We start from the raw sequence: 8,366 nt of genomic DNA on the forward strand, positions 1-8,366 counted from the left end.
AAAAGCTTTCAGTGAATCCGATGCATTTGAAGAAAGATTGCGTTATAGATGAGATGGCTGATCGAGGCAAGATGCTTTCTTGTGGAAGAGAAAAGAGAAGGGGTTTACAGGCAGGAAAGAAAGATCCTATTTCAAAAGTGATTCGTTAAAGATACATAGCATCTGTTATTAGAAGAAGGAATGTTGGAGTTATTCCCTTAGTGACATTAGCATCTTTCTTTCGAACATTCGAACATTCTAGGCTCTCCTCCAACAAAGGACTAGGAAAGAAAAAGTCACATTCCCAAATAAGCAGAAAGTCTAGGAAGATATCAACAATAGATGGAAGGTCTCCTGTAAGCCTGAAGGTCCTACTAAGTGGTCTAAGTCGAACCCCTTCCTTGAATGGTTAAGGAAAGCTTTCATATAATGCCTTTGTTCGTACCGGACTCCTTGACTTGGTTGGGACTGTAACCTTGAATTAGTGGGGAGACTGCTTCTACTACTATTTCCTCGCTGAGGGAGAGGTGGGCGAAGGGTGGATTTTTGATCTATTTCTAAGCCAGGAAGATGCCTCTTCTTTACATTTATTACGATTCTTTCTCCACGAATATTGGAATTTGAATAGTCTTATTACTTCAAAGAAGCCCGGTTACTCCTTTTCAAAAAAGAAAGAAAAGATTCTTCTTCTTCTTATATAATTCTTATGTATATGAATGCGAATCCACTTTCGTCTTTCTACTGAACTAATCTTCTCATTTATGAACAACATCTTTTGGAGCCCTTCTTGAACGAATAGATTTCTATGGATAAATAGAACGTCTTGTAGAAGTCTTTGCTAAGGATTTTCAGGTTACCTTATGGTTATTCAAGGATCCTTTCATGCATTATGTATGTTAGGTATCAAGGAAAAGAAATTCTGGCTTCAAAAGGGACGCCTCCTTAAGTAAGAACCCGAGCTAAGAGTGGGGCAGGAGAGAGAATCAGGAGTGGAAGCTGAAGGGGGAGAGATTGTTGCCGGGGTTTGTGTAGCCGCTATAGCTTTTCTTAGAGTAACTACGCACCTTAACTATAATAGCGAGATTATTACTGATAAAACAACATTTAATGATTCATTGGTGTGTCATCCACATTCAGACAAGAAAACTCATTCTAATAGGCTACATGAGCCCTTAATAATTCAATTTTATCGAGTGAATTATTGAGCAATCAGTCAACATCGTTCCTCTTATGAGCATCTTCGAACCTCTCATTTACCTTTACAGTCGAGTAACTACTAGTACAGTACCTTGATTATTGGAGATAAAGCAACGTTTCACTTCTCATATCATATATGTGGAATTCCATAATTCTCATAAAAGGCGTTATAACGCAATATAGAAATCAAGTCTTCTTACTATCTTTGCTTCGGGATATGAACTTATGCCCCTGTTGCCAATAGGCGTGGACAAAAATAGGTCTAGTAGCCCATAAGCTCAAGGGAAAGAGAGTTCAGCAGGACTTGGCCTTCTTATTCACATACGAGATTTCGTAAACAAAGGAATGCCACCTACAACTTTTCAATCAGTCGAGGTCCTCGAAAGGGATATCGTGAAGGGAGACCAAAGATGGAGATACGATTTTCTCCGATTTTGATCTCCTGCTGCTAAAGCTGCTAAATAAGAGACGATATAAGCCTAATGGCCGAGGAATCTCTTAGATCCGAGTTCTTTGATTCTGAATCAATGTTTTGGCCTTTAGGCCCCTGCGCACAGAATTCATTACTTTACTTCTTAGCCTGGGCTGGGTTGAGTGGTGAGTGTCGTTCACTGATCGCTGGAGTGAAGGCCCGCAATCCGATCTTAGGCCGCATACATCTACCTGTGACCTTCTCGCCTATCGCCAATACCCCGTATTTTAGGTTGCAACTTTCTTTGCCTTAGTACTTCGAACTACCAGTGCTGGGTGAGTACCGCTATGCGCCCTACATGAACGTATCATCTCACGCCTCCCCCTCTTTACGTCACAAAACTAGAGCTCCCATCCTGCCCGATGCTGCCATTATGCTACCAGATCTTCGATCTCTATGCAAGATTAGGGCTCACAACTAGACTCCTTCCGGTTTGGGACCAACAAGGGCTCAGTTCAACGTTCCTAGGGTAGCTCAGTTCGGATTGGTTCTTCATCGTCTTTCTTTCTTGTATGTGAAAGAGGCCCCATCTTCTCTCTTTGACTTTATCCCGCCTGATCGGTAGAATCTGCTGCTCTATTCTCTCTGTAGGGTATTCATTAACTCACTCCATCCCTTAGGAAACTCGGCAAGATAGCTTCTTGGACCTTCTAGCTTTATTCTTGGCTCTTGCTTTGCCACCTTGGGTAGCGGAATTGTCATCTTAATAAAGAAATAAGGTGCGCAATCCAAGAGATTCCAAGGGCTAAATAGACTGGGGAATCTATGCTAGGTATCAAGAAGCGGATGCGATCCAGTTACACTCTTCCTTAGCTAGCACTAAGCTATTTCATAACCTTGTCTCATGTGGGAGAAGATTCAAATAGAAGAGGGTTTTAGCGGCTTCAGAAGGAATTAAATATGGCCTTATCTATTAGGGTTAGACAACTAATATTGTCTAGTAGAGTAAAATCTAGGATAATTGGCAATAGGTGAATGTATTGCCCATCACCAGTTCAATAAGGATTGATCCATTAGTGCTGATAGCTCTATTTCAAGAGATTGTTCTAATTCGCTGCCCTAGTCTTTTTCTCCGAAGTTGATAAAGACGGCGCTAACAAGCCCTTCAAATATTATCTAACCTATCAGACCTGTGAAAGTCTTGTTTTTGACCCAGTTAGCATTGTACACGGGCTTTGCTGCGACGAGGATGCCCTTTTTAATTAGCCAACGTCAAGACCTGCAACAGAGTCCTACCACGTTCACGGACTTGCTTGTTGACACGTGAGGAGGAGCAGGATTGACCACTAGAGCCCTATGGTTGGTCCCACTACTTCTGCGCTATTTATTTCCTTATTTTATCTAGCGTCGGAAAGAGGTGCTTCTATGGAGAACTTACTTTGGAAACTGAAATGAATCAATGAATTCCCACTTGACCCATTCTTCTGACTGTGCTAGCATCATCGGATACGGGTTGTCTTCTTCATTCTATGCTGACCCCGGCCTGGGCTGGCTTCTTGGGAAGCCCATTCGCACCGCACTCACGGCCCGGCTGGCCTACCAGCAGTAGTGGGAATTCTCCCATTCCCTAGTCAAAGACTTGGTTGGATGCGGGATCTACTCCACGAGGAGCGGTATGGACGTAGATGATATCATCACGACCCCTCTTTTCGTACCGCTAGGGATGCTTAACGTCACTTCGCCAACTGGCGTTACCTGCGCTTTCGTGTCTCTCAGTGTGGTCAGCACTAGGTGTTTCTGAGCAGCGAGGCTTACACCCATTCGCATTAGTTCATCCAAAGTTCCTTACCCTTATGTACGAATTATTGAATAATCCATCTTCCTATCAAAGTTAAGGAGTCAACTGAGCATCTCAGCAGCCGGATTGAATACCCAGATCGAATCAGAGTTCACGCCGCCTGCCCTGAACAAATAGGAGGTGTGGGCCACAGGTCGCACATAAGCCGCCGGGTCACACGACAGAAGAACACCCAACATAAAGATGCACACTCCTCCATGTGAAATATTCATCTTCATAAGAGCTTTTTGATAGTAGTCGTGACCAACAGCCATCAGCTCTCGGCTTGTTGGTAAGGTGAGAGCTTCAAGCCCAATTTCAGTTGGCACACCCTCCACACAAGCACCGCCCGACGAAGGGGGGACGGGGAAAGCTACAGGCCCAAAACCTTCGACCCTTCTTTCTAAATGGGGGTGCCCGAGGCACCTCATCTTCTCATTTCGTCATTGCTCATTCCCGTTAGGCCAAAGTGTTTGGCCTTTCCTTCTTCGCACCCGCTCAGGCTTCGCTGACCTATCGCGTGGTAAAAAGAAGAAAGTACGAAAGAATAGTAAACGGAGCACACCGCAGAAAGATTCTAAATATGAGAAGTCCCCCTTGGATTTGAGAAGAAGGAAATGAAGAACGGGAACGAAACGAAATAAGGCGTTTCTCGCTCTAGTTTTGGATGAGCTTCTCCTAATTATGTCTGGTAATAGAATAGGGCGGCTTGCTCTGACTAAGACTCCACTTTTTGCTCCATCCGCGGAGTGTATGAATTTCCTGGAATATAGATAGACCAAAAGAGGGAATGAAGGGATAGGAATAGGAATTATAGTACCATTGGAAAAAAGGGCACCTATGGGAACATCTCTACTGATGAACCATTTCAATAGTACGGGTGCTGCCGTGCCACGAGGCATGACCATGGAAGTAATGAAAAAGAAAAAGTTATGTAGTTGAACCATCTGTTCTATCCGTTCGAGTTTTGCTTCTCTAGAGAAGATGAGAGGCTAAAAATGAAAGTGTTCGCAACACATACCGAAAGGGTACTAATTAAGCCGACCATTAATGACTAGTTAAAACAAAAGGAGTGGTCTGATCCCCTATTTGATCAGACCGCTCTGAGAAAGATAAAAAGCAAACTCTCATAGTTCGGAGCCCAGCTCCAACAACTTCTTCGTAAGTGAGGTGAGGTACTTCTTTTTGTTTGAATAGGGGGTCGCCTTTTTTTGGTTGAAGTAGCCACGACTTTGGTCGTAGTCAGTTTAAACACATAAGCCCAGTCCACTTGCAGCCATGTTGATCAAAATGACTAAGTTTAATGACTTGACCAGTCACTAGCCCTCGTATTATAAGATTCTCTCACCCTGTGGTCGACATTCCATTCCCCTTAGTCGTAGGTGCTCGTTCTATTTTGATTTGAATGGGCCGGGGCTCCCGAGGTACATATGGCCGGCCCTTTGGGTGTCTCGGTGATACAAACAAAGAAAAGACGATGATTTTTAACATACCCTTGAACAAAAAGCCAATCCTTACCAAAGGAGGAAATAGAATAGAATAATCTACCTTCTTTTTTCCTTCTCGTTGATTCCCCCCGACAATCAAGCTGCACTTCCTTCTAACAAGTGGTTGAGAGTTAGCAAGCAACCTTGGCCTCTTGGCAGGAGGTTCGCTGTCCCCCTCATTTCCGGTCCGGCCGCAGTACGGCACCTGAACTCAAAGCTACGATCAGATCCGATTGGATCTGGTCCTATCCGACCCAACCTCGAAACTTAGAACGGCCGGCCTGTTTGGACGGTAGAAGGGGGAAAGGGGGAGTCATGCCCATTCTCTATCCGGGCACGAGTAGAAACATCCAAAATAATGGAAAAGAAAATACATGTATATGATGTAACGACATATTCCAAAATACGTGATCCGATTTGATAGGCTGCCCGTAGAAAGGAAAGAGTTTACCGACCGCATAACAATTCATTCTTATGTGTAGCGCGTGGGCCCATGTCTCCTGAACGATCATAGTACGGCCGCTCATCTAATATAAAATCAATGAGTAGATCTCACCTCCCCTTCCCCATACCATAGCCGTAAGGGATAGCGTATCCATAGAAGAGAGAGTATGGGCCCTTGCCCAATATTTAGTTTAGACGCGGCTCGAATGCCTTTATGCTATAGGCTGTTTTAAGCATGCTTCTTTGACAGAAAATAAACTCTTTTTCTATGACAATAGTCGGGACTATAAAAGGCGGGGCGGTAAGCTCTCTATCAACAATAGGGGGCTATTCATAGTAAAAAGCTACTAGACTATATGGATTCCAACTGAACTTCAACTTCTACTTGGCTGATTAATTCAGGGGCAGTGCTGGAACATAATGTTGGACGATCTCCATTTCCATATGGTAATTGAAGTCAAACAGGAGCAAACCAGGTGTAATTCAATCCTTATTCCTAGCAATGATTCCCAAAAAAGCAAAACCTCACTAGACCGAGGCCCATTGCTATGGGGACTACACTATATAAGAGAATGACTAAGGCAATTGCCAATAGTTTCTATTGAAAGACAGACTGGCTCTTTAAAAAGGGCGCCCTCCTAATCTCATTTTGATAGGAAGAGATATTGATAATTATCCCAAGGAGGCTTACTACTCAGCTGATAGATTAGGTGAGCCAGCCATGATCACTAAACTCACCAAAGCAGCAGCATATGCAAATTTGAATCATAGGTTTCTATATGCTTAAGGAAAATGGGATTTGTAGAGTAGGATACAAAAGTGTATTTATCTATAATGGAAAGCCCCTATAATCCATGGACGACCAGTGGAGTTCATAAAAGAAAGCAAAGAAAGGTCCGCGACAAAGCTGTCCCCACTCTCCATATCTCTACTTACTGGCTGGGTACAGATAACACTGTAATAATAACAAAGACAGATAGAGATACTGTTCGTTTAGAATTGATTCAGATGGCGAGGACCCACGGAAAAATCCACCTTATTCATGCTCCGCACAACAACTTGCCCGGTCAAGATTATATGTCTATGCTAAACTTGGTGATCTATTTTCGTTGCCCCCTTTAAGCATATGTGATATAATCATTCTTATCTCAGAAGAGAGGTATGCATTGTCCCCACTTAAGTTATTAAGTATTCCCAAAGACGAGGCAATTTATTTTTGTGTTGAAACTTTATGTCAGCCAGGGGACCCTGATCATAAATGGGTTGTTTGTCCCGGTGAAAGGGACGCTCTCTTTTTAATCGCTCTGGCGCATATGTTGAATAGTTGTTTTATGCATTCATCTATCTTTCAGGAGCAGTCATGTGGTTTTCCCAGAGATCGCCGTGAGTTCTTTGCCAAATTAGGAGGAGTGGGGAAGATTATAACTATTTTCATCTTGAATCTAGCACCCTCACAAGGTACTATTCCTCATAAAAAAAATTACGAAAGCTGGCACCCTTTGTACGTGATAGCTACGTAATATCCTTAGTTTCATCCTTTTTAAAGATACCAATGACCAAAATGGAATTAATTGTTCTATTACGGAAGTTGGGATCCCACACGCTGGGTTAATCACTAAGGTCTTATACAATTTGATGTTGGATGATTTCGACCGGGGATTTAAACAGCTATACCCTAGTCTTTCTTATTATCATTACTTGGCTGACTGTTACGTATTATTTCCATTGTTTAGTCTCCAAAGCGAGCAGCAGTGTGAAGAAGAAATGAATAGTATCCTCTTAAAGTTAGATATTGATGGGGATATCACAACTATTCTACCTGGCGGGGGTGCCCATGTGACTCGTGATGGGCGTTTGATTATTCTAAGTCGAGATTGTGGTCTTCACGTTGTCGAACAGTCAACATTCTTTCTTTAGTTCAATTTGTAGTCAATATATTTTATAGAAAAAGGAACCCATGCAAAGATAGGAAATCCTTTTTTTAGAGAGCCAATGCCTTAAGACAGACCCTAATAGCAGTTGTCGCCTACTTCATTGAGTTGTGGTTATAAAAAGAAGATTTAGCTTGGTATATTCCATCTAGAGAAAGCCATATCTATATATAGAAAGAAAAATAGAAATTGTATACAGGTACTTACACTTTCCTGAGGATTCTAAGACCCGATCACCCGTCAAAGAAATATCCTTAGGTCTTAAGTCTACAGCCCCGTAGCTTGTGTTGCCTACATAGGGTAGAAAAGAATGCTTTGCATAAACATCTCAATGTCTAAGATAAAAAGAACGAGGGGAAGAATTGATGAGGCGAGTGTTCTCGAAGAGAAAACTGTGATGGAAAAGCGTGAGGAGAATTCAAAACTCGAGATATGCAAAATAAAAAGACTCTCTAGGAGATGGTATTCTTTGTTTTAGATCTTGATAGATTTTTCTATCGATTGAAGTTATTACGCTGGCTGATTAAATCTCTTCCTAACGCCTTTAGGGGCTGTGAAGAGAGCCCAGTTCTAAGCCCTCTTTTAGAAAGAAAAAAATGGTACAAAAAGAGGGCTTAGGGGTATATATACTATACAAATTGATGATGGTTTATCATCATCAGAACAAAGATCAATCTAGGTCGAGATGAATGGAAGATGCTTCTGGAACTAGTTTTTGATAGGGTCTATCTTAGCTCGAAGGAAAGAACAACCAAAGTTAGACCCCCAAAGAATATGGATTCAAATCAGTTAGTATTTGACAAAGAACCTAACGGAATTTAACAAGCAGTAACCGGAATCAAAGTTTTCCAAAATGGTGTCAACCGGTAATAGAATGTAGCTAGATAACTGATGCCACAACATCCAAAATATGTGGGATGGAGTTCATGGTACACTAACTTAACCTTCAAGGTCAGATAGTGCTACAGTGAACATCAATCCACTATCTAGCTCAAAATTAGCCTCACGAACTACTAACACTATTATTCGCGTAGCCCTTTTTTGTTTTGTGCTATTTCATCATAGGCTGTCGGAACTTG

General features: G+C 42.3%; 1 pseudogene; it reads right to left on the bottom strand.

Annotated features, from left to right (window-relative positions):
* Positions 1 to 3,487: 3,487 nt before the first annotated feature.
* Positions 3,488 to 4,372, bottom strand: LOC129885035 (cytochrome c biogenesis CcmF C-terminal-like mitochondrial protein; annotated as a pseudogene).
* Between the last annotated feature and the right edge of the window lie 3,994 nt (positions 4,373 to 8,366).

This window comes from Solanum dulcamara, chromosome 4 (assembly GCF_947179165.1).
Source record: "Solanum dulcamara chromosome 4, daSolDulc1.2, whole genome shotgun sequence".
NCBI classification, from domain to species: domain Eukaryota; kingdom Viridiplantae; phylum Streptophyta; class Magnoliopsida; order Solanales; family Solanaceae; genus Solanum; species Solanum dulcamara.